Source organism: Nilaparvata lugens, chromosome 6 (assembly GCF_014356525.2).
Source record: "Nilaparvata lugens isolate BPH chromosome 6, ASM1435652v1, whole genome shotgun sequence".
In the NCBI taxonomy this organism is placed as follows: Eukaryota; Metazoa; Arthropoda; class Insecta; order Hemiptera; family Delphacidae; genus Nilaparvata; species Nilaparvata lugens.
Window position 1 is genome coordinate 18488820 of NC_052509.1, and position 27998 is coordinate 18516817.

Consider the following 27998-nt stretch of genomic DNA (forward strand, 5'->3'; position numbering starts at 1 on the left):
GTTCTTGAGTTAGATTGTTTAAAACTCTTTTGCCTTGAGGGGAACGCGATTGCTGCCATCTCCTTCTTGCTCTTCGTTTTTCCACAATCATTTCTCTGATTTCCGCAGGGCAATTATTTCCAGTGGTTCTTCTTCTGAATTGTGGAGTATTGCTGCCTGTTGGATATCAGTAACAAACTTCTCTAACTCCCGATCAATCTGTTATTCGTTTCTTAATGGCGAGTTCAACTCTATTCTTTCATCCAGCATCTTTTGGATACCATCCCAATCCGTGTGGCTGTTGACTAGCGCAGGACAAGCATTTTCCTACTGTAGAATTGAATCACTCAGAGTGTATCGAGTGTATCACTAAAAGTATCGTAGAAAGTTTTTATTGATGTCATCTATCTCGTTTTGAAAAGGCCTTTAAAATGATGTATCACACAATGGGTGTTTAAATTCAAAATATTTGAGTTAAAACACCTCTTTCCTTAAAAACTAAAACTTCAATCAGCCGCCATTATGGATACAAGTATCATAGAACATTTTTATCGATGTCATCTTTCTTGTTTTAAAAGGGCCTTAAAAATGTTGCACCACTTAATAGGTGTTTACATTTAAAATATTCGAGTTACAACCCCTAAGTCACCCCCTTGTGAGTGGTTGAAATTCAACTGTACGTCAAAAGGTAGAGTATTCGACCAATAACTTATCCTGAAAGTTACAGTATTATATCTACAACAATCTCCAATTTATTGAAGGGTTCTCATCTTCACTTCAGGAATTAGGTTTGTTAATGAACCTGTTCCGGTACCCATCTCTTTCTTGGTCTCCCTACATCTCTTTTTCCTGTAGGTCTATAGTTTTGGATTACAACGGGAATTCTTCCAGGTGGCATTCTATCCAAATGACTACACCAGTTGCGTCTATTTTGAATAATTCTTTCATGTAGAGGAGCAACCAATAAAGCCTGTCTTATATCAGTATTTCTGATTCTATCAACTCTAGAAACCTCATTTCTGCAGCTTGAATTCGACTGTTCATTCTACGTGTGTGAATCCAATTCTCACTTCCATATAGGAGAGTCGGAACTGCAATGGTATTATAGAACTTTATTCGGTTCTTGTCTTGATTTATTTTTGAGGTTTCTATGTATAGTGCCACATATTCTCTGAAACTTTGAAATTTTATTGTATACATCAATATCTGTATCATATGTTACATCATTACCAAGATAGTTGAAATTTTTCACTTGCTCTATTAATTTTCCGTTCAATTCTATTTTGGTTCTAATTGGATATTTTCTTTGAATGCCATTGATTTGGTTTTTATAACTGATATTCTCAAATTGTAATTTTCAGCAACTCTGTCCAACATGAAAACTGATTTTTGTAAGGAATCTTCATTTCTCTGAATTATTACTAAGTCGTCTGCATACATAATTGAATTTACAAAACTATGGGTTGAGAGCTGTAAACCTGAGTCCACTAAAGTTTTCCATGTGCGTAACATGTCGTCAACATAAATATTAAATAGAGTCGGCGATATACAACAACCTTGTCTAAACCCTTTGTTTATGCCAATGGCATCAGTCAAACCCTCCTTTACTTGCAGACGAATTGTAGTATCCATGTAGAGGCTCTGTAGAGATTGAATGATATGTTGAAGGGTTCTCATACATATAATTCACTCTGTATAATATATACAATGCAGTATTCTGAATACTATAATATAGTTCATAACTTTTTGTTATTAAATAGAACGAATTTATTCAATAAACGCATTTATTAAATTATTGATGAAATATGAGTGCCAGTCGTTCTATTTGATAACAATGAAGTGATTTTCCAAGGTTGAAGAATATAATTCAGACTTATGATAGTCTTTTATTTATCGACATTCAGTATCGTAAGTTATTGAAAATAATCATTCCCATTCATACAATTAAGCGTATCCGATATCATTTGTGATTCCAAATTGAAGTGTTCCATAAATAACACAAGGAAGCATTAATGGTCAGGCAGGCTTCACCAGTTACCTTTTCATTATCCTATGATTTTCAGTTCTCTGCTGCAATCTTGTAATGAATTTATCGATGTTATACGACATTATCGATAATGAGTTATATCACTTATTTATGAGTTATATTGCCCATTATGAAGTATATCACCCGACCATTATTGTACCAGTACTAATAAATGAGTTATGTGAGATTGATGTTGAAAATGATGGCCATATTACATCAAAGCATATTACCGATCTGTTTTCACGGAAATGAAAGTCTAATTTGACAATGATTAGTCCTACATTCGGTATGTATTGTATCATAATTCACCAGAATCCAATCATCCTAATTAATTGCTATTGGAATAGAGTTGTTTGTTACAAACTCTATTGCATTCAGAGAAACCAGACACCAAATTTTATTGATGAACATCCTGATCCTATTTACTTCGTGACTGATGGTAAATTGGAATTGATTTCAATCTGTAGAACTCACTACATTTGGTTACCTTGCTCATTAATTAAAATAATTGAATTCTAGACTGAATTTTATTGAGTGGGAATCCTTAAATTGTACATTGTTATCGTCGTAAATGCAATACTCACTGTTCTGGTACATTATTCAATGAACAGGTTCTTCGTGCTGGGACAAGGAAATATTTTCCCTGTTAGTTTAATTTTCCAGTAGTCTCTTTTCACATTTTTCAATTTTTTACGTACCAAAAACAATAAAACTTCATTGTATTACCAGGGGTGTTGTTTATCGTACAGCATGATGCCTCGAGATAATTTATTTAATTCGGAGAAAGATATAATAATAATAATAATAATAATTTTATTTCTCAATAAGCATTCATTACAAACACAACATTACTACAAGAAATAATTATTCTATTGAGAAGACACTCCCGAGAAAAATTCTATTTTGGGAGTTGCCATCAAAGTCCATTGTATAATTTATTTGATGCAATCAATTAAAAATAAATTAACTTAAACCAAGAAATGTAAATATTCTAACAAAAGAGCTTACAGTCGGAATTTTACAAGAGTTATTAATATTTGAATAAAAAATGAAAGTGAATGATGGAGACAGTGCTACCTTATGTCTAGTAGAATATTGTAGTGTAAAACTGAAAGTTTGTTTTTTTTTAAGAGAATATGAAGAATGAGGTTATGACAATGAACATTAATCTATGTTGAAAATGAAAAGAGAGAGATGAATGATGAAAAGCGGCTCTGCCAGTTATTGTTAAAAACAAAAGCAAGCGTGAGAAAGAAAAAAGAAAATAGCTCGCTCCGTACCTTTCAAGCTTATTATTTTAATTATAATTCTGTTTGTGTATTGTGGCTTATGGGTGCAATCTTAGCTTGTGAATTTACTATTTTTTTAAATAGGTCTTCGATCTCATCCATTGTTAACAGCCATTTTTTAATTTCTTTTTTGAGTTTTAGATAGCATGTTTGCTTTCTTGCCACGATTGGTATGTTGTTGAATATTTTAGGGGCTACATAGGAATAAAATCTACGAAAGCATTCTTTGTTTGGTTTTGGGGGAAGTAGACTTCCCGCTGAACGAGTCCACAAGTTTCCCGCCGTGGATTGACAAGGTGTCCACTCCTATTGTAAAAAGTTAGTAATACTTTATAGAAGTACAGGTATCTCAAAGGCAAAAGGCCCCATTCCCTGAACAGCGGCAGTGAACTTGTTAAGCGAGGTTTGTTTGCTATAGTGCGAATTATGTATTTTTGCCCAGTTAAGATTGGTTTTAAAACAGAAAAGTATGCACCTCCCCAAACCGTTATTCCGTATTGCAGCCTGCTCTCGACAAGTGCAAAATATAGCGTTCTCAGCAAGTGCTTAGGGCAGAGTTTGCGGATGAAATATAATTTTCTACATGTCACCCTTAACTCTTCTCTCAATTTTTGTATGTGGTGTGCCCAGCTGAGCTTGGAATCGATTATTACGCCTAAGTATTTTACAGACTCAGACTCCTCAATTCTGTCACAGTTGCAGTACATGTCAAGATTTTTGCACTTATCGGTATGAGAGGGAATAGCTAGAGGTTGTGTGTTTTCTGCTTCATTCATATAAATCAGGAATAATTCGGCTGATAATCCTGATCCCTGCGGAACGCCACAGGATGAGTATCTCTTGGAGCTTAATGCGTCACCTACTCTCACTTGCTGCGATCTGTCCGCAAGGAAACTTGCAAACCATTTGTTACATACTCCCCTTATGCCGGCGTTATTCATTTTATTTATTAGAATTTTATGTTCTACTGTGTCATATGCCTTCCTTATATCAATAAATAAACTTGCACATTTTTTACTATTATTCACACCATTGTATATTTCTGACGTTAGTTTGAGCATAGCATCTTCAGTGTTACGTCCTTCTGAAAACCGAATTGATTTTTACTGAAAAAATTATTCTTTGATAAGAAACTAACTAGCCTAACTCGTACCAGCCTTTCCAATAATTTGGCAAAAACTGACAAAAGTGCAATGGGTCTATAGTTGTTGGGGTTTTTTCTATCTCCTGATTTGAATAATGGTATGATTATTGCAGTTTTTAGTTGTGTAGGGTAAATACCAGAGCTCAGACTTAGATTATATAAATACGTCAGTACGTCAGTGTTCTATCATACTCTTCAACAACTCAGCTCTAATATTGTCAAATCCAGGAGCTTTTCTTGATTTCATTGACATGGCTGTTGCTTTGACCTCTGAGACTGTAATAGGAAAAAAGACCATCGAACCTGGATATTTTACTTGTTGAGGAAATAGCTTGTCTACTAATTCTGAATTCCTTGGTTCCAGAGGGCCCTCCCCATCTAAAGCATTTCTTGTGGATGATACTAGAGCAAAGTGTTTATTGAGTTCATCGGCAATTCCAACCTCGTCCTCGATCGCTTCCCCATTATTATTGACAATTTGCTTTATTTTCTCGTCGCTTTTATTTTCCTCGATTAATGAATTTAACAATTTCCAGCTATCTTTAGAGTTACCTCCCAAATTGGGATTACCCATATTGGTAATAAGTTCCAGAGGGAAAGATTCAAAGACCATTGTACCACCAAGTTATGTGTAATCGGGATTAATATTCTGTATTCATAAAATACTTGTGGGATGAGAATAGGCTCGACGAAATCAAACCAGCATTGACAATGCCTACTCGGACTTGATTGACTTCGAGAGTGACTTCTTCTTGCAAAAATATGATATTGCAATTTGGAGTTTTCCAATTCTTAGTACATCAGAAAATACTTCCCAATCTATCTTAAATTGAAAATGGATTCTGCAGGACCCCAGAAAAGAATAAAAATTGGAGCATTCTCTTTGTCAGTTGTACTCATCAGTTTTGTCGTGCTCCAAATGCCTAGATTCAATGAAAGGAATGATTGTTCGAAATTTGATCTCGCTTGTTTATTTGATATTGTTTCAAATTGTTCCATAATCTTCAAACAGTTTCACGTGTTTGTAATATCTGATATGTTGATGATTTTGAATGTTCTTACTGTTATCGAATGAAATGTTATAAAAGTAGAGAAGCTTTGTTGATAATACTTGCCCAAGCAAACGAATAACATAATAACATTTGATAGGGCAGTGGAACTGTATAGCATGTTCTCCGATTTCAATAAATGTATATATATAAGCGAGTCTATTTTACAGCTCCAGCCGTTTCTCGCATCCCATCTGCCATTTATTGCGATTATTCCAGTCTCCCTGGACCAGATTTCTATTCCTCAATAAATGTATCTGACAATAATTATTACTGATGACTTCTATGTGTGAAAATTATTGTATTGAAACTTCTAAGGAATAACAACAAAAATGATATAATTCGATGCAATTGATTTGACCAGAAGAGTTAGTTATTGATGAATAGACTGAACAACAAAATGAAGAATTGAAACACTATTCTATTGCTCTTAATTAGTCGAAAAAGAGAACTAAACATTTCCAATCAAACTACGTACTGTTCAATCAAAAACAGTTGGGATGGTTGACCTGCTCACCTATCAACAAATTATTCCAATTAATTGGAAACATATTCAGTTTCAAGATTTCACCTCACTGTGTCAAATCACAGACGAAAAAGGATTTTTCCTGTATATATTTCTTATATTTTCCTCTTATATTTCTCCTATCCTTATCTGTGGTCAGTGCCAGTGTTATGACCTCATGACCGTGTTCAATTCTACATTCTGATCCACATGTTAGTGTGTTAATTTAGGCCAACATCTAATAAGCAACCAAGTATAGGTCCAGCTCAAAGGATTGAGATAAGCTGATGAGGCAGCACTATATTAGTGCAATGTTCACAAGTCGGGCATCAGTATGCCAATGTATAATCTATGTTGAATTCCAAATTAGGGGTGCAGGGCTGCTATGTTACATGGAGAACGTCGACGGCCAGTCAATGGAATATTACAAGGCCGATTGATTCTCAATTCACAATACTTGAATTTCAAATTCAGAGCAATTTCCACCCGATTCCCGCCAATAGATTTATTGTCATCATCGAGGGGTTTATTGAGGAATTGGCTCCAGTTATTATTGTTTTGAATTTTTTAGAGTTGGGCTATTCAAAGTTGTATGTTTTGTTGTCAACTTCAATGTTTGATTTCTGACAATATCACTGGAACTATTTAGCATTTTAATAGTTCAAATTTCCTGCATAATCATCCATGTTGAATTATCAGAGTGTGAAAAAACTTCAAATGATTTAATTCTATCAAAATGGACAAAAATACGACAAATATTTTAAAGATTGTTTTTATATCCTCCGTTACTTTGACACCGTTCCCTTGGAATTTTCCGCAAGGGCATCTTCTACTGTAATTATATATCATTTTGATTATGATATTTCATGCTTAACATGTTATTTTCTGTGTATATTCTCTCAAGAAATAGGTACTAATGAAAAGAAAAAAATCACCAACTTCCTTCCCGAAACCTTTAGGAGAAGTGCAATTTCTGTTGAATTCTGAGATGTGATCCCAACAAAACATACATGTATTATATATGTATTATATAGAGCAATACTAAGATTATAGATTTATAGACAATCATCTTCCCATTGACGGACAACTTTTACATTGGAAGTCAAGGTTTGCCAGTTTTCCTGCTATGCAGGAAAATCGATGCTATTTACTCTGTGCTTTAGAATATTATTGCCAAAGAATATTACTGTTCTATACACCTTCATTTTTATAAAATATATTTTGTAGTGGAGCATTATTGCTTTGAATTATCAGAACTTTCGATGTCCCGGTACGTTCGATCACTATTTCTATAAGATCAGTTGACTTCACGGAATGTAATTTGTTGTCGTGGAGTTATTGAAAAGCAATGTCTGATGATTTATGAGAAACTTGCAACAAATTTGATCACATGCGGTGACATTTGCCGGAGTATATAGTTCAAGATTGTTGTTCGTGCGTCATATGCAGACAATTTGCAATCTTGTAATATAGGTGACTGTTAATAGTAGCTAGGAAACTTGTCGGAATTGATACGTTATTGCTGTTTGCATAGGACTTGATACGACGTATATGTGACAAACCTATCACTCATGTGTGATGATACTTGATACTCAATCAATAGTAATATAGTAACTAGATGATCTTACATAAGTAAGCATGATTATTATCACATCCTCCGTAAGCATTATCAATTTTTCTTCCCTGATTTGATATTCAATTTCACTTATGCTCGAAAGAAAACGTGTCTATAATTTTCATCATCTTTCAGTTTTATAACATTTTAGTTGGAATTCCTTTTTTCAATTCAGATTTGAAAAATTAAATTTCATAATCATTGCTATTAAAATTGAATATTAAGTGGTGGCATCTGTAAACAACGTTATACAAATTTTTAATTTCCGGTTCTCCCAATGTGTATTTTATTTTGAAGAGCTCAGTTATTCTGTGATGTTTACATTCCTCTCCAATATATTTGGGAATATTATTCCTAGCACTCTTGAAGTTCATTCTGATCAAAAGCATATTGTTTCAATCTGTTTTCCCCAACTTTTAAAAGGTTACAAGTGGTAGGTAAACGTATCTCCTATCGGAAGAGTATTTCTGTCTCGAAGGCTCGAGGAAATAACAAAGATAACTTCTCCGTTCATCTCTGATAACAATCACCAAAATATACTGTGTCTCTGGATTTTACCGTGAGTGTACCGCAGTCAGAAAGTCTAGCCTACTCCAGCCTACTGGAACAATAGAATTGCTTTCGACAACATAAATATATATCGCCCATCTTGACATCCTCTCAACTTCAGTGCGTTTTCTGCTAAAGGTAGAATATTTCTTTGTGAGAGCTTCTCCTCTTTTGACTTAGAAGTAAGATACATCTGACGTCAATGTTCATCGAATTATTTGAAATGAAAATGTATTTGATTTTTTTAATGTATTTCAATAATTTCTTTGAAAGAAAAAACACTCATATTGATCCTTTATTGTAAGAGCAAATCCTTCTTCTTGTCCATCGACTTGTAAATAGAATATGTCTGCCAAAAACTAACAATGTTTATCAAATAATTTGAAATAGGAATGAGTGTGTGATTTCATTATTAAAAATCGATATGAATAAAAATACACACACATTCTAACTCGTTTCAAAATGTATTGTCTGACATTGAAAAAATGCTAGACAATCGTTCAGACAGTTATGAATCTTCATTGGTGTTATCTCATCTTCCTGATAAACATTGCATCAAAAATTCCAAACTTGAATTAAAATTCAAAATTATGATTTTATATGAGATTGAAAGCGAGTTGTGGCTTAATTACGGGCGGCCACAAAATCCACCCCCATTAAATATGTTGAAAAACCTTTGGGAGAAAAATCCAGCAATATTGATAAGCAACCCAGTTTACTAATGTTAATAAATAATGAATGTACTCTCTCCTTTTATCAAAAGCTTTATGAGATAATCAGAAAATACCATTGGTACTCAAACAATGTTTTTTCAAGCAACTTTCACGTATTAAACTTTTGGACCAGTCTAATTAGCCTTTTTCAATGAATAATAAATAAATACTGTTGTTATAATAGCGGAATTCCATTTGTCATTTTATTCAACTTTTTAAACTGAGAATACAAAATTAAGTGGACTGTTCAAAAATACCACGACCAGTCTAAAATAAACAACATGGAAGGGGTGATGAAATTTGAATAAACTTGTGAAATTTTCTGCGTGTTGAATAAAAGAGTAGTGGCGTATAGACAGAGTGATCAGAGAGAGTGAGTGATGGGAGAGAGAGAGTCATGGTAGATGAAAGAAAGAATGAATGAAGGGAGATAGATAGTAGGATGATTGCATTGAATAGCTGCCTTTATTTAAAACCCAGAAGGGCGAGAGGGAGAGAGAGAGTTATGGAAAATGATAGAGAGAGAGAGAGAGAGAGAGAGAGAGAGAGTGAGGGAGTGAGAGAGGAAGAGAAAGAGTTAGAGAAAGTCAAGAGTGGAATAGAGAGAGAGAACGGATGAGTTTTCCGAAAGTGACGTTACGATTGTCAAATATTGCTCTTCAATCTCCCCGGAATACAAATACATCACCTTTATTATTTTAATCATTGTTTTAAAATAGCCGTTCAACTATGAAATATGACGTTATTGCAGAAAAACTATCGATTCTGTTCCAAATAGAACGAATCAAAGCTTCTCTCCATCCACATTCGTCAGTAACAATGGTAAAGGAGATTTTCAAATTGTAATGATTTTAATTATCATCTTCAACAGAGAGTTTTCAAGTTCTTTTCTTGAAGAGGATGAAAGTCATTAGTGTCCAGTACACCTTTATCGCATTTAGTTGCTTCTATTATGAAGCACAAATAATGCTTTCAATCATCTATTTTAATTTTAATCTCAGGAAAGTTCCTCTTCAACCATCAAATGTTGAAGTTTCGGAAGCACATAATATAAGCTAGGGTGACACATTCATTACTTTTGTTTGAATGCCTATTCAACTCAAGTTCTAAAACTATTCCTATCTGATTGATTGATATATTATAGCAAAAATTCTAAGAATCAATTTTCTGTTTGATCATGTTCTATGTCTGTGGTTGTTATGACATTGAAAGATGGCAGAAAGTATTTGAAAACGTTGTGATACCGTACCCGATGAGGTTAGAACGCTAGATGTAGAGAAAAGTACACGTACAGCTCATGCACATTCCCATCTCAAATCCTCCTAACTTCCAGTTTTTTTACTTTCCTTGCCCTACTACCATAGGTAAGGAAAGTATTGCTTTCCAAAAAAAATTAAGGTACCCCAATTTCAAGTTTTCTATACGTTTCAAGGTCCCCTGAGTCCAAAAACATGATTTTTGGGTGTTGGTCTGTGTGTGTGTGTGTGTGTGTGTGTGTGTGTGTGTGTTGTGTGTGTGTGTGTGTGTGTATGTGTGTATGTCTGTGAACACGATAACTCCATTCCTAATTAACCGATTGACTTGAAATTTTAAACTTAAGGTCCTTATACCATGAGGACCCGACAATAAGAGATTCAATAAAATTCAATTCAAGATGGCGGAAAAAATGGCGGATAATTACTAAAAAACCATGTTTTTCACGATTTTCTCAAAAACGGCTCTAACGATTTTCTTTAAATTTATACCATGGATAGCTATTTATGAGCCCTATCAACTGACGTGAGTCTCGTTTCTGGGAAAATTGCAGGAGCTCCGTAATATTTTTGAGAAAAATGGCTGATAATCCCTAAAAAACCATGTTTTTCACGGTTTTCTCGAAAACGGCTCTAACGATTTTCTTCAAATTTATACCATGGGTAATATAGCTATTTTTAAGCCCTATGAACTGACATGAGTCTCAATTCTGGGAAAATTGCAGGAGCTCCGTAATATTCTTGAGAAAAATGGCGGATAATTACTAAAAAAAAACATGTTTTTCACGATTTTCTCGAAAACAGCTCTAACGATTTTCTTCAAATTCATACCCTGTATAGTTATTTATCAGCCCTATCAACTGCCATAAGTCTCATCTCTGAGAAACTAATGGGGGGTCCACCCCATCCTTGAGAAATGGACTTAGTAACCTCCTTCTCGTGCATGAGGTAGGTAGGTAGCGCAGTTCATAAAAATAACACATAGTCGAGATATTTCATCTGTAGAACAGCTGTTTTGACGACTTTAAAAAAATTACGACTAAAAAAATAATCGAATTTCACAATTTACACTAAGGAAAAAGTACTCTGAAAACAATAATTATATAATATACACATATACAGAAGTTTGATCGTAGTTTCAAATATGAGCAAGGAAAGTTGTGTGAGTGTACCACACCAGATTTTTTTGTTTTTTTTTTTGAGCGAATATTCCTGTTAGAGGTTGAATTCTGTGAATATACAAAACAAATTTTCCATTGATCACAGTCTATTCGTTATTGGTATGGGATGTATGGAATCTGGTATTATTTACAACGTATCATCTGGTAAAATGTTTTTTATTGAGAATCGCTTTAACCTGATGCATTCCATTAAAATAATGTTTGAAGACCTTACATTGCTGTGTCAATCGAATTTCAAGGTATAACAACAAAACAAACATTTGATTATTCAATCAACATAATCAATAATTAATATAAGCGGGATAGAGTTGTATTTATATTTCTTTATATGTGGTACGAGTATAATCATATTGTACATACACTACTATTTCTTTATCTATCTACAATCCTATTTATCATACACAATATTATTATCCCTATCCCTACACTAATATTGAACAAATCTAGAAATTTTTCAGTTGAAAAATATAGAAATAAATCATTAATTTTCTTGACATGTTCAAAAAGATAACCATAACAATCCGGAACCATTTGTTTTACTGAACGTAATTCAAATTTAATCAGAGTTTATTGAATTTTCCCATCATGTTTGCCATTTCAAGTGTTTTACCAGTAAGTAATGTGAATTCAAGCAAAGTTTATTGTAAGTTGAAAGGTTTTCATCATGCTTGACATCTTGAAGATCAAGAACAGTGATGAAAGAAAACAAGTCTTTCTTTTTTCTAACAGCCTACTTGCCATCAAATAATTCTAGATTAGATAATAAAGGACGGATATTGGAATTAGGCTAGAACTAGGATAAGGAAAGTGAAAAAAAAATTAAATTGAGTCTGTTTATCGGTAACCTATTTAAGAGTTGAAGCTATCGAGATTAATGATAAACATGATATTTAAATTTATAAGATTCATAATGAAAAAGGGCCATAGAGGCATGGCTGAACTTGAATTATTTCCAATCGTTGACTTTTATACAATAATTAACTTCATATTATAAATTATATTTTCGAACACTTCATACGCTAAATTCAAGTTTATATATTACATCCCTGATTAAGCTGATTTACGACTCACACTGGCGCACAAGGAATCTTCCTTTTGCCGGTGTTTTTGCCTCACCTATTGTATATGCATGTGAACATAAATTGAATCTTCATTTTATAACTATTATTTATAATATGAAGGATATCATATCGTTATTATATCTAATTAAATAAATGTATGTACCTTGGTTTAAGTACAGTAGCATATACTTATATTTATTTTTTGTAAAGTTTTTTGTATTTTGTTTTTGGCAAATAAAATTCATTCATTCATTCATAATATTACAGCATATAGATCGTACCTAGGATTAAAACAGTATCACATGAAATCGTGTATAATACTCTATATCTATACTTCACGTCCCGCTTTACAAGGAATTATTGACCTCTTATAACCATTAACTAGAAGTTCCACAAAAAGTAACCTATTCCAATTCAGTGAAAGTTTATTGGAAGGTTTCCTCCATTATTGACTTCTACCATTCCAAAGATAAAAAATAGAGACGAAAATAAATTCCACATCTTACATGCCATTAAAGAAATGAAAATGTTTAGCTGAAAAAAAGTAAAGCTACAATGTAAGTTGGACCTGATGCCCCATGTTTTCATCGTGGACTATGCAAAGAGTCGTGAGTTGGTGGTTATGTGGTTACATTGGAAGGAGGGCCGTTTGCCAAAATTGTGTTTGGTGAAGCTTTTGGGGGATTGCTGAAATTTATTTAGATTCAAGCTACACGGGGCGAGCTTAAAGAGGGAATTACGGTTCATATTTTATCAAGCCCACCATGTTCACGTTTTCTTCTTCATCCCTTCGTAGACTTTTCACATGTGAGAGAGAGAGGGAAGAAAGAGAAAGCTGTGAAAAGGAGGTATTGCATGCAGAAAAGAACGAGTGTGGGTTGAAGAGATATGAATGGAATCTTATTTTTCACCTTCATTCTTATTTGTGAATGGGAGTCTGAATATAAATGGTTTATTCAGTAGATCTTTCATTCAACCAAATCTATAGTGTCAGTCTATCAAATTTCTAATGTCAGGAGTCATATCATATAGTAATGGTAACATTAACTGTTCGGTACACTTTTTTATTATTTAAATTGGATAATATTTTCCAATATAATTGTTAAGAGTGAGAAAAAGTGGCAACTGAAATTTTTAAGTGGTCTAATAAGCAAGTTATTGGTAGTTGAAGTGCTAACTTTCTAGATTGCGTTTTCTTTCCAGATCATAAACGGTTTCGACTATATTATTAGAACTTCTCTTAAAAATTCAAAAAATGTATCTCTCCAAACTAAAACATTTTATTCCCCATATCGTTCATGAATAAAAAAGTAACATTTTTGAAAATTCGATAACTTGTTTATTTTGGCAATAATCGCGAAAAACGCATATTAGAACAAAGCCAATTATATACTGAATGTAAAAAAAAACTCCATTGGAAAATCCGAAACCGTTTATGATCTGGAATGAAAACAGAGTTTAGCACTTCAACAACACATAACTCGCTTACTAGAGCACTTAAAAATAACAGTTGCCACTTTTTCTCACTCCTATAATGATCTTAACAATTGTATTGAAAAAGATTATCCAATTTAATTAAAAATTAAAAGATGTGCGTGTACCAAACAGCCTTAATAGTACAGGTTTATGCAAATAATAATATTACACAGTTCTTTTTTCTACAAGACTACTTGATAGTTTCTATATTAGAATCATTGTAGATAGTAACCTTTCAATTTCAAAGACGAAAGATACTTAGATATTTCAAAATCAAAGTGTACTAGAGATTCTATAAAAAAATGAAATAGCCTAATATTAAAAAATGCAGATAATTTATAAATGATGAAAAGGAACTTATTCGTAGCAGAATTTCATCAAACTCAAGAATACCGCCGAACCCTTACTACCTATCCCTACCTACACTGCATATCCCTATCTATTGGTGCATTAGACAAGCTACGTATAGTTTAACCCACCCCCTCACCCTTGCATTTATTCGAACTGATTGTGATATTAATAATTCTCCTACTGTTCAAGTTTACCTGTTAGTCTTCTTCTTCTTCTTCTTCTTCTTCTTCTTCTTCTTCTTCTTCTTCTTCTTCTTCTTCTTCTTCTTCTTCTTCTTCTTCTTCTTCTTCTTCTTTCTGATTATTTGGGGTCGGCTCTCCTTGATGTAAGTCTCCAGTTTACCTGTTAGTAGCTGAAGTTATTATTACAAACAACCATTTAGATTTAATTGATGATCATTTATGGGAAATCTATTTATTGAACAATAATAAGAACCCCTCCATTCATAAACAATCGACCAATCACAAGCGAGAACTCGTTAGCTAAACTTCATTTCTGCCAGTACAAGTCCACTCCAACATAGCGCTCTCATTGGCCGATTCCATCACATAATAGTGTGTACTCCATTATTTTGGTTTAACTAAACCATTTAAATCGATGGAATGCTATCCCTAGAATCCCAAATCGTAAATTACTGAGATTGTGGTTTGATCCCTTATAATTATTGTATTAGCTAAATGAAATTTCAAATGAATCGATTAAATGTCCTAGTTATTTCTATCATTTTTATGGATTATCAGTAAGGCCAAGTTCACTTATTTACTTATTCCGTATCGTCCAATATTATTGAACTGTTATGGACTTTGTAACAACCAAACTTTGTTTCAACTTTCCAGTGAGTGTAAACTTCTTTTCCTCTGGGAAACATCGATCATATTAATTTGACAGCTTGGAAACTTATAGAGCAATATCTTTGACTTTTTCAAGATTTCTTGTGTCAAAATACATACTCAGTCAACTGCAGAAATAAAACAGCAGGACATAATTGGTACGCAAGCCATATTTTGCTAACCCTTGGCAGATCGCCACGAATTATACAATACATTATTCAACTTACATGGTGCGTCCGCTATTGTTAATAAATTGTCGTACAAATTCAACACTCTCGACTCCACTTCCATTATTATTCAACATCTACGATGGAATTCACTCTAAACTGTCAGCATTGTTTGAGTTTGGAGCATTGATGTTATTTTGTGTGAAATTCTGAATAGTTTCAAGTGAATCTCACTGTATCATCAATTTTCTTGTTCCGTAATAATTATTCATGTCGTTCTCCAAATATCAGACCATTGTTGGTAGTATTATGTATGTTGTATTTCAAGTTGCACCCAGACTTGAAAACAATGAGAAGTGAAGATAACTGCAATAAGATCTGCATACTCGATAAAATCCAATTTATTTCACAAGAGCTGCCAGCTCCAGCTAATTACAAGCAGCAGCAGCAATTATAGGTCAAAATTGTAATAGAATGTCATTTCAATGCTCCTCCATCTAACAATATATTGTCAAAATCGGTTAGTGGTTAGATTGTCTGTTTCAATTTTTTTTTCAATATGAATGCAAACCTATAGGCCATTCTCTTTACCTGAACCCATGAAATATCCAATAAATCAATCTTATAAGTCCTGTGCTTTGTGCATTGTTGAAGATATTAGTCTTCATATATTGTTATTTTTTCATTAATATAATGATACCACATTCTGTACGCATATCATGGAAGTTAATAGAATTAACTAAGACCTTAACAGTTTGAAACTAATACCCTAACATTAACAGTACACTAATCGATTATTATAAAATAAATGAAGAATCGTGTTCTTTTATTGACATAGTGCCGGTTGTACAAAAGCCGGTTAAATTTTAACCGTGATTAATTCCACGAGAACCAATCAGAGAAGCCGCCTTTTCAAAAATTCAACCGGCTTTTGACAACCGGGTCTTATTGTATCAATAATTATTGCAATATTGATCTTCGATTCGTATAATAATATATTGATGTATTTATTCATTGTATGTAACTGATATATTTTACCTATGTGTTGCAAATTGAAACAGACTAATATCTTCCCTGGCTTATAGCAAACACTATCTCTCTCTTCTTTCCAAGTGAAAAACTTTTAATGAAATCATAAAACACAGCACACTTTGTCAGTTGTCAGGAATTCAATTTTCATTTCAATGTCACGTGGAGCGTGCATATCAAATTGATTGAGAATTGAACATATTCTTTATTCTACATTGACAATCCTGATGGTATTCCAAAGAATGAAAATCAACTACTTCTAATTACTGTTTCTTTTCACTAGAATGTTAGCAATATACAAGAGAGTTCAGATATTATTCCACCCCTTTACTTCACTTTACAAATTGTGATTTTTTTAACATTTAGGACCCAAGTCTTGGATTAATCTTATTCTTTAACAATATACCAAATATTATAATTCAACATAATTCCAATTATGATCCTGACAAGATCGCCAATTCCAAATGAAACCTTAGATATGTTCTCATTTCAATCATCCACGTACGGTACCGTCTCCTTGTAGATTTCTATTACATCACATTCTATTGGCATTGAAACAATGCTTACCCAAATTCTAGAATGCATTATTCTTCATAAAAGTTTCCCAATTTAAAGTTTTTCATACAAGTTTTAAAGTAGAATTTGCATAACTTGACTTGACTCTATTATTGAATAGTGAATACATTAATTCGTTATCTGTTACAACACCTTGAATATACGACAAGATTCATCCACCATTTAATTTCAGTTTCCATTTAAACAAGGGCCTAAAATAAGTGTTATCATTTGGGGTGCAATTAAAAAATATTTGTGTCGCTATTTTTATTTGTTACTGCTTCTCATTCCCTTTGAAATAACTTCCCATCTTCCAATAAAGTTTTTGTAATGTTCATGTTTGCGCTGTCTGATTTTCTTCAGCAACAATTATGTTTTATCAACTTCATTCAATTTTATTTAAGAAGTGAATTTTTTATCAACTAAATCAAATTTATTGATTTTTGTTTCCAACTTCGAACGTGTATTGATTTCCTACCTTGTAAAAGCCAACCAGACAGAGTCGTTCGTCTTAGTCCATTTTCATAGTTAATTTCACTCAGTTTCGGTCACGCTGATTTCGCGCGCGTTTCGCCGATTTTCGCGTCGCGTGGCGTCGCGGTGCGCTGATACGTTGCAGTTGCGAGTGTTGACGGCGCACTGACTTCGGTGTAGGCGTCGGTCGACGTCGCGACGCTCCCGAGATGCGCATTCATGTCTGCCAACCACCCGCTAAACAACTAAACAATCACCAAAATAATCTCTGCTTGCAATTTCTTCTTAGTTTTTAGTCTCCTTAATTTATAAGAATGTAGACTCTTGCCAATCACTAAATCCTTACTGACAATGTTTTCAAAAAAATCATTTTCCATGGTTTATTTTTATGATTATTGAAATACGTTATCACAATATCTTCATATTCTCATGATTTGAAAAAAATCTATTATTTTTCTCTAGCTCTTAGTTTCTATGAGGTTTTTGACAATTAGCAAATCTGAATGAAAACTGCAATCAAGAAATCTGACTAAGGGGAAGAAATCTGACTAAGGTGACTAAGGGGAGAAATACTGGGGTGCCAACTGACTTATGCGCCACGAACACGCACATTCCACTTTGTATCAGCTGATTTTATGCTCAGTATATCTGTATTTGTACAGAAACAGTATTATAGAGATCTAATTTATATTTGTATGATGAATATAATGAATATCAGCTGATGAAAAGTGAAATGCGTGTGTTTGTGGCGCATAAGTCAGTACGTACATCTAGAGGCTCACTTTTTGGAAAGTTTAAATGAAGCACCACAATTCAAATTTAAAGCTTTTTGAAAACTACCAATATCTAATTGAAACTACGATAAGCACTTCTCCAGAAAACGGATTCAATGAAGGATTAAGAAACTTTCCAAAAATAATCTACAAATTGGACTAATCGATCGCAAGATCTGTTGCCTACATGAAGAAGGGTCAGAAACACTTTGGCTGTTAAACCTAATAAAAGTTCACTAGGGTAAATCAGTTGCGGCAAGACTGTAATTGAACTCTGCTATGGCTTTTTTCAAACTGTATACTCTTTGTAAATCTGTTATATTTCTATGCAACCCATACTATGAAACTATTTCATATTCCACTATTCCCACTTCCAGTATTCTAATTCAGTATTCACACTATGTCAGCACAAATATACGAGGTGTGGCTATTAAATAACGGGACTGACGCTGCAGTGAAACGAGTGTGCATGCGCCAACCAACATTGATCAACAGTTTTTTAGTTTGAGACTTCCTCTTCCGAATGAAATCAGTCTCGTTCCTGTAAACAACTTCGTTGAGTCACAACCTTCATTTACGTTAATGTAAACTCGTGTATTTTGTTCTGTCGGGAAAATGGTTAGCATAAAAATACAGCAACGAATTGTTATTAAATTTAACTTTTAACTTGGAAAACCACTACCAAAACCTTTAATTCACTAAAAGAAGTGTTTGGTAGTGTATGTTCATTGCGGGCTCCTATTTTTTGAATGGTTCAAGCGTTTTCAAGATGGTCGAAAAGACGTTGAAGATGATTCGCGGCCAGGTCGTCCTTCAACATGAAAATGGATGAAAATGTTGCTGATTCGTGCAGTTGCTGAATCTGTAGGCGAACTCTACGTGAAAGAGTAGGAAAAACGACCTGAATGTGGAAGGACAAATCATGGATTTTACACCAAGACAATGCGCCAGCTCGTTACGCGTTATCTGTTGAGCGGTTCCTGACCAAGTACAGCATCCCGGTGTTAGAACATCTACCTTATCATGTGACTTTTATCTTTTTCCTAAGATGAAATCTGCATTGAAAAGTACGAGATTTGAATCCGTAGAAGCTGTTCAAGAGAAAGCAGCAAGAGTCCTGAAAGAGTTCACAGAGGATGACTTCTACCATTGTTTCCAACAATGGAAAATTTGCATGGAGTGTTGAAGGGATATTGAAGGGGTGTATATTGAAGGTGATAATAAGTAATTATGTATAAAATGAAAATATAATTTTTTACAATATCAGTCTAGTTATTTTATAGCCACACCTCGTAAATGATCGCAACCATGATTATAGTTATTCAATGCAATCTCCCTTCTTTTGTGACTGAAGTTCCTTTGGACCTAACCATCACGATTTTCTACAATTGGATGAATGCTATCACCAAGTTGAATCATACTATACCCGTCTGGTACTGTTTGCCGCTCGATAGAACAGAATTATTCAAATGTGAATAAGTTGTGGTTAGCCGAAAAGACAGAAGTTGTCCAACGCAGTAAAGGCTCTCACATTAGAGTCGCTCGTTTGAAAGTCCTCATGCCACAAGATTAAGTTCTGTTTGTGAAAGCCCCGATTACCGAGCTAAATTAAACCATTAAAGTTGTCAAAGTCTGCGGATAGCAAAGTTGATGAGGAAATTTTCTCTCGGCTCACCGATTCGTGTCTCATTGAGCAGATTTTTCTCTCTCAATGATCATTCTTCTTTCTCATTCTCTCATTGGTCTCTCCTGCTCCTCGTGTGTTGGTGTGCGTATGTGAGTGGGCTGTCAAACGCTGTGATGTTTGCTCATCTCTTATGACATTCTATCGTCTACTATTCCAACTGTCATTATTGCTTGAATGAATTGCATCAATATCATTTATAACGAACTCTGACAATTTTATGTGAATCTATGTCATCTCCTTTCGTCCGTATTCAACACTACAGTTAGATTTAAACTGTCAGCATTCCTTATAAATAACATGAATGCTTATCGTTCAACCATGCTAACAGTTGAAAGTGAATGTCACTGTACCTGAACCACCTGTTTCTACTTCTCGAGAACTGAAATTTTGCGTTTCAAAGCTCTCTGAGTTTATACAGGCAAGAGAAAATATGAGGAACAAGTTGAGAAAGTACAGGGACTTTCTAAATGATGGACCCATTTTCAAAAATTGGTATTTATTAAAGTGAAAATGCAAAATGGACAACCTTTATACAATGGAAAGAGAAAGTTTCAAAGTTTTTTTTAATACCTTACAAGTGTTCAATATGGTCTCCGGCTGCTGCACGATTTGCGGAGCCGTATCACTGCTGCCGTGCACTCAATAACACCATCAGATACGCTTTCTCGCGTGTGGGACGAGTTTGGTTACCACGTATATGTTTGCCGTGCAGCAGCCGGAGGCTACATTGAACACTTGTAAGGTATTAAAAAATCTTTGAAACTTTCTCTTTCCATTGGTATAGAGGTTGTCCATTTTGTATTCTTACTTTAATAAATACAAATTTTTGAAATGGGTCCATCATTTAGAAAGACTCTGTACTGTCATCGGTACTGAATGTCTTATACTCTCATATACTCTCAGTCACGCAGTCTATTGAACTGAAAACTTTTCTATTGATTCAGATCTAGAATCTAGATTTTTATCAGATTCAGAACCATAATATGCACCATCTACGTTCAACGCTAATTTACGATTGCATGTGGCTATGGATGCATTCATTATGATGTGTTTCATTCTGGGTTTAAACAAGCAGCTGATTTTCCTCCGCTTAAACCGAGATGTTGCATGTTATGCCCTTCAGAATAATACAATTTCGAAGGTATCTTCACATTACGTTACGTTACGCTGAAATACGTCTTCGGAAGACGTAGCTGTCCTATTTCCCAAAATTAAAATCCACACTATGCTGATGTAGCTTTCAATGTTGGGAGATAGGACGGCTGCGTCTTCCGAAGACGTACATGAGAAAATACTATGTATTTCTGCGTAATGTGAGGAGACCTGTAAGTTCACAAAAATGAAAAATTATTAATTATATAGTTAGACGTGTTGGTAATTATTTTTAGCTCTTAAATATACTAGAATTAATACTTTACACTTTAATACTTGTTGCTTGTCCCTTGTGAGGCCTAGGCTGTCCCAGTTCTCAACACATTTTGTAATCGAATAAAACTAGCTCATTTGGAACATTCCGGTAAATGTTCTTCATGGCTTGAAACTTCCCTCAAACTCCTATAATTATCACACACTGGAGAATTCTCAGCAGATTCAACTTTCAAGAATTCTAGGTTCCCGCATTAAAATATACTTAGAAGAGGTACCATTATCTCTACATTAGCATCTAATTCCATTGCTTCCATGGAAACAGTTGGCAAAGTAATGTTGAATGAGTTGTTGGACCTTTTCCTTATGTCTCGAATGTTGAAACTTGTACTTGAATCGGAGAAGCAGGATTAGAATGAATAGGTCGGGGATACTTAACAGGCTCCAGAATCATTGAATTTGTAGGTGGGTAGAATTGTTCTTCAAGAAACTAGGTCATTTACAGTGAAGATCTTCTGATCCTTTCTCAATTTCATATATCATCCAAACCCCTCTCATTACGTACTCTCAGACCTCGATAAATCGAACAAACTAAACTGACTTGTGCATACAATTGTAACTTCTCCAATGTCCAAATAACCTGCTTGGATTAATAAATCCATAGCCTATATCATTAATAAGATTCAAATTACTGAATTGGATGTACAAGTATTCATGTCTCTATTTTAGAATCAATTTGAGAGTATTTCAAGTAAAATTTTAGGAAAATCTTATTTGATTTATTTATCAAGTATAAGTTGTTACTTAAAATTCATTGGTGCTTCAAGTGACGAAAAATAAGTTGAATACGCCTTCATCCAGTAACCGGTGTCATCTATCCCCTAAAATCCAGTTATACATCGTTGACCAATCAAGAGAAAGAAGGCGGGGATTGTAGGTATGTTTGAAGGCGTAGTCTCAATCTAAAACTTGTTCCTTATTGGTCAGTCTCATTCATTCTGCTCCTTCATTGCATTCTTCCATGCCATCAATATTTTATTTGGTTGATCATTCCATTTCCATCTTGAATTTCTCTTCTATTTATTTTTAATGTGTATTTTCGTATTACCCTTCCATTCTCCACCCATAACTTGAAGAAAGATTCTTATTTAGTTTTAAATTTTCCTCAATTTAGTTCAGTTGATAGCTCAATTTTTGTTTTTCTCCATCTCCTCTCCCTCAATTCCACTTTTTTCCTCCAATTTCCTCTTTCTCTTCACCTTCTTCTTCTTCCTCGTCATCCTTTTCCTCCTCCTTTTCCCCAACTCCTCCTCGTACCCTATCACCTCCTCATCGTACTACCACTACTACTTTTCTCCCTTTACCTCCTCCTTCTCCTTGTCCTCCTCAACATACAAAATAGGCAATGCATATGTTTAAGAGGCAATTCACCTTTTTCTTCTCTCAGGAAGTATGCTTTATCGATTTGACAATACAGTACTGCAGAGATTTTATCGTCAATCTGTTTGATATACATATTATTATCTGTTAATATTTCTGTACAATTTTTGAAGATTCCGAACTTAATAATAATTCATTGTCTAAGAATGAACTTGGTCTCACTTCTCTTTCTTGAATTTCGGCTTTTTAAATTGTCTCTGGTTATTCTTATTGTACTACGCCAATACGTGAGAAAACGCTACCTCTATCAATTTAATTGAAAATATATTAAAGAAATTTAATATTCTTTGTTTAGGTAATAATAACTGAATATCATAACAAAACTATGCAATGAATCGTGATGAAATGTCTGTCATACAATTACTTTTATCCATTCTATCACGCTGATAACCTGAAAAATTGAGTGAAACTAATAGAAATGTAATCCAAGTAATCAGCTAAGAATTTATTTTGATAAGAGAATGTCGGTTGGATGTTGGAGAAGTGGTAACAAGTTTTCACAGGAGAAAATTACTCCGTCAAGGGATTTAGCGGCTGAGTCACGGGAGGGTTTTCATTTCTCTTTGAGCGGAGTAAACGGTGTGACGTGTCTGACATTAGAAATTGTTATCTTCCTATCATCTATCTCAGCTATGATTAGGAGCAGTTCACTCTGCCGTCTTGAATACTGATATTTCTTTTTCCGAATCATCGCCAAACGCGTTGTTCGTGGATCGTTTTGACAGGTGAGAAAAGAGAAATGTTGAACTGCCAAAATCATAATAATGTAGTAAAATGGTTTCATGTGTGTTAGGTTGTGTGATGGATTCCATGAGTAATATAATTAATGCATATTCAATCATTATTCACGTGCTATATATATTTTATCCAAACTGACTTCAGATGCTCAGATATTTTCTATACTACACCAACTCACAGTCCAACTAAGAAATTCCACTGAATTGATGCTCTGACCTTTGTAACTACTTGGATGGAATAAATAGCATGTGGAACTGACAAAGTCTCATTCATTCTCCCTTATTATGGTGGAATTCAACAGAATCTCTGAATGATGTGATAAAATGATGGATATTTATATATAAACTTCTTTGAAAAGGTGATGCTATCAGAGGAACGAAAGCAATACTTAGAAATAGCAGTGTGTGTAGGATGTGTTTAGTAGGGTATCGAAGAAAGGTTGAAAATAATGATGTACAAAAGAACGGACGATTCATTCCACATAGGGAGGAAGGTAAAAGGACTCACAGCTGCAGTTTTGTCAGTTATATCACAACCATTCAAAGTGGACATTTCATGCGAATACTAAACTTTCTATAATCTGACTTCATAGTAAAGAGTCAAACATAAAGAAGATTAATAAACAATTCAAATAACAATAGACAACACTCCATATCATTTTATTCTTTATCTTATTTATCGCATTACTAAGAATTTCCAAAATTTAAATTTCATTGATTTTATTTTTATTATTATTTTTTTATGTTAAGTCATTAATACAATCATAATACTAGTAAGTTATTCCACCATAGATTTAGACGATTCACAAATACGATTCGCTTACGATTCACAAATGCTTCTGGAAGTTTCGATGATTTAGAAGGAAAAAGTAGAATAATAGATTGCCAAAATAGCTATCAAGAGTGACAGCCCAAACTTTGCTCCTGAGAAGTTTTCCAAGCTTTGTTCCAGTTGTAAAAGATGAATGAGAGCCTTCTCTTAGACAATAAAAGAAAATTGTCATTAACCTAGATCCTCCAGTGGTTGCAGAAAAGTCTATGCAGATCACAAGTTAGCCGCTTTTCAAATCTGTGCAACCTTCAGCTACTTTTCCATTCAGGATTCGAAACAATGACGGAGGATTAATGTTGCAGTCACAGTTTCCCCATCAATTATATATTATGTATGTATATTTTTATAAAGCCTGCACAAATCCACCACGACATGCATTTGCCTTCATTCTATACCGTTCGACGCCACGTCAAAGGATGATCCATTTTATTTCGTGCATAAATTATAACCCTTATTCGTGTTTCAGGGTTTACAGGCTGTGGCATGTATTTTATCTAGAATAAATAAATAATGAATAATGTCGCATCTTTAGTGAACTGTCATGTCTGCAGTATATCTAACATGACATTATAGGTAACACCAACGAAAAGAACGATCAAGAATCGATGCTCCGCCGGGTTCGATTCCTATCATGCCTAAAAATTTTACTTCTTCACTGCATTACACTGCATCATTAGTTGTTGATTTTTCGAAATTCCCAATACAGTTCGTTGCACAAAATATGTCAGTGAACTGGAGACAACTACTTAGCATTGCACTGTCTAGTGAAAGTTTAAAAAAGAAGAGTGCTTCTACTAACCAACACTTTCGAATGGTAAAAGGCTACAAAAAAGCTGTTATATTCAGTTCTTTTTCTAGAACTAATATTATATATTAGATTATTATTCAGTTTCAATGAAAGCTTTTGTAATTGTAAATGTTGATAAATTTCTAATGTATGAAACTGAATTTTGTGAATGTATTTGTGAATTATTTATAAGAACTTGGCAATAAATTTGATTCAATTTGATTTCCACTTAGCATACTGCACAAGAGATTCCTGAACTTCTACCAATTTCAAAATTGAAGCTCTCAGTTAATGCACTCGAAAGACATCGAAGACTCTGATTTTTGAAATTAAGTTGATGAGTTTATCAAATTAAAGAATGTCATTACGAATAAGCTAGAATTTAGCTTGGTATGATCTGCAGCCATTGTGCAAGCAAGAGATGTTTCCTCCCCTGTCGGCGTTGTACATTCACAATTAACAAGTTCATTCGATTATAACGTCCTATAATTGAACAACCTTTGTTGAAAATTCAATTTTCGCGCTGATTAAAACAGGCTGGCAAGTCTTTAACAATATTCACTCCACCTGCTGGCTCGTCGGACAAAAATTGGATGATCCAAAGCGGCAATTTCGGAACGCGAAATTTAAACGAAAGGAGAGGCCGTGTTGTTTCGAAAAGGTTTGTAGGAAAATGGCTCGGAACGAGCTTGCAAGATAAAGTGCGAATTTGATTTGCTGGGAAATATGATGTAAATTTTGAGATGAAGTAATCTAGAGAGAAATAAGTTATTTACGTAACAATATCCTCTGGGAACATAGTTTCACTTGATAACTATATTACGAAAAGAACACTTTTTTAACATTATCTTAGGATAGCAATTTGTTCTGGGATAGCTAATAAAACAATATAAAAATTGTTGTTCTGTATGCATTATCATAGCTAACACTCGTCTCAAGGATAGCAACAATTCGCTTAAGAAATGTGTACTGAGATAGCTAATAAAACATGAAAATTGTTGTTTCTCTATAATCAACAATGGAATGAGGATGAGATGTTGCATAACTCGGATAACACATAAATGTCCCAGTCAAGAAAACGACGCAATTTTACCTGATGTTTATTGCAGGAGAATCCATAATGGAGAATTTTGTACTTCTCGAGTAGGAAAATAAAATTGTCATAATTTTTCCATTTTGTATGATGGAAACAGTATTAACGAGTGTTGTGAGAATCATTCGTGTGAGACTGTCATGTCGGGATAAACAATGTAATCCACGTTTCTCCAGTAAACAAAGTAATATACGTCAACACCTTCATCACATATACGCTATAAGGTAATCCATCTTATCATTTTTATAATCCTCAATTTCCACTGATTATGGAATTCTCGCAAGAAGGGTTGGTTAAATTCCCCCTTGGCATCAAAAAGCCAACAAACTTAATCAATTTTCATACTTCACTCAAAATATCGTCTAATATAAGAAGAGCAGAACTTCCGTCATCTTTAGCTTGTATTTGTAAAGAGATAAATTTGCATAATGAGTTTCATCCATATTACTGTAGCTTGTTTCAACAAGTAGGTTAAAGCAGGTTTTCAATTACAATTTGAAAACTTGGTGGTTCATTCAATCGACATGCAGGAGGTGATTATTATATTGATTACACTAGCCGTCAGGCTCGCTTCGCTCGCCATATCCGTCTAGCCAGGGGGCTCCGCCCCCTGGACCCCCCGACCGGATCGTCCAAAAATGAGATCAGAGGGCTCGCTTCGATTGCCTGCATGTAGACCTCAGCGGAACCTCTGTACCGAATTCTGGACCTCCGACTGGATTGTCCCAAAATGAGATCAGCGGGCTCGCTTCGCTCGCCTGCATGTAGACCTCAGCGGAACCTCTGTACCTAATTTGAATAGGTATTTAGGTATAAATTGGATAAATTGGTATTTAGGAGGTCCTGGATAAATGCATTTCAATCTTCAACTTGGTGCCAACCTAACAAAGTCAACTCAACTTAATGTCAACCTGACAAAATTTTTAATTTAGTTACCAGAACAACTGTTTCGAAGAGGTACTCTCTCAAGATTATAGTTCTTTATTAACATATGGTATGGACATTTCAATTATTCCAATAATTCTAAGATATTGGAATAAGAAGAATATACATGCTAAAAGACGAACTTTAAACCCTTAAAAACCACCCTTAGAGTTAAAATATCGCCAAAAGATTTCTTAGTGCGCCTCTAAAGGGCCAACTGAACATACCTACCAAATTTGAACGTTTTTGGTCCGGTAGATTTTTAGTTCTGCGAGTGAGTGAATCAGTCAGTCAGTCAGTCAGTGAGTGAGTGAGTGCCATTTCGCTTTTATTTATATAGATAAAGATGATTCAGTATTTATGAGTATAATCCTGTTGACATAGTAATAATATCCTTGTTCACATCTATTACGAACTAAACAAATTGAGCTGGATTCGTACACAACAGTGATAGTGAACAGTGATAATATAATTCCCATAAGTTCTAATGGTATCATTCATACTCACTCGGCCGGGCTGAATGGGAGTGTAGTCCTATTAGAACTCATGCGAATTATATTTTCACTACTAGCACTGTTGTGTGCGAATATAGTATTAGTTTTCTAATTTTTGCTTGTCATTGTCAATATCATCAATCTTGTCATTGATGGATATTATGTGATAAGCCACATCATATTATTGATATAATATTTTTGAATAGGACAAGGATCATGATTTGAATTGATTGCAAACAAATTAATTAAAAATTCAAAGAATTTTCAATACTAGGTCCCGAAAAAGCTTCGAAATATTAAATAATAATAATATCCGCAATGTGTCATCTCTTGCCTGTTATCTTTCAGGGTTAATCTCGGAATATTGGTGTTTGGTGTAACACCTGGATACATGGAAAGTGGTCGCTATTCTATCACAATCATCACACCTTATCAATTTGAAAATGTAAAACTATGATAAATCTCATCATAATGAAATATTTAGTAAACCCAATTGCAATATCCATTTTGAATACAGTATCTAATTTAATCAGTGATAGGCGTAGTTTTACAATAGAGAGGTTGTTTGCAGTCAATATGAACTCTCTCATGATTGAGCAATCTCGCTTGATGCTTCTGGC

The 27998-nt window shown here is 34.1% G+C and overlaps 2 protein-coding genes across 2 annotated transcripts in view; one reads left to right on the forward strand and one right to left on the reverse strand.

The window, feature by feature from the left end:
• Nucleotides 1-17412, reverse strand: part of LOC111048663 (thyrotropin-releasing hormone receptor) — a 214382-nt gene extending 196970 nt beyond the window's left edge. The window contains exon 1 of the mRNA XM_039430315.1: nucleotides 17251-17412. The gene's annotated coding sequence lies outside the window, so the exon portion shown is untranslated. The remainder of the gene's footprint in view (nucleotides 1-17250) is intronic.
• LOC111048856 (protein furry) overlaps nucleotides 1-27998 on the forward strand; it is a 329691-nt gene that overhangs the window by 235610 nt on the left and 66083 nt on the right. The window lies entirely within an intron of this gene.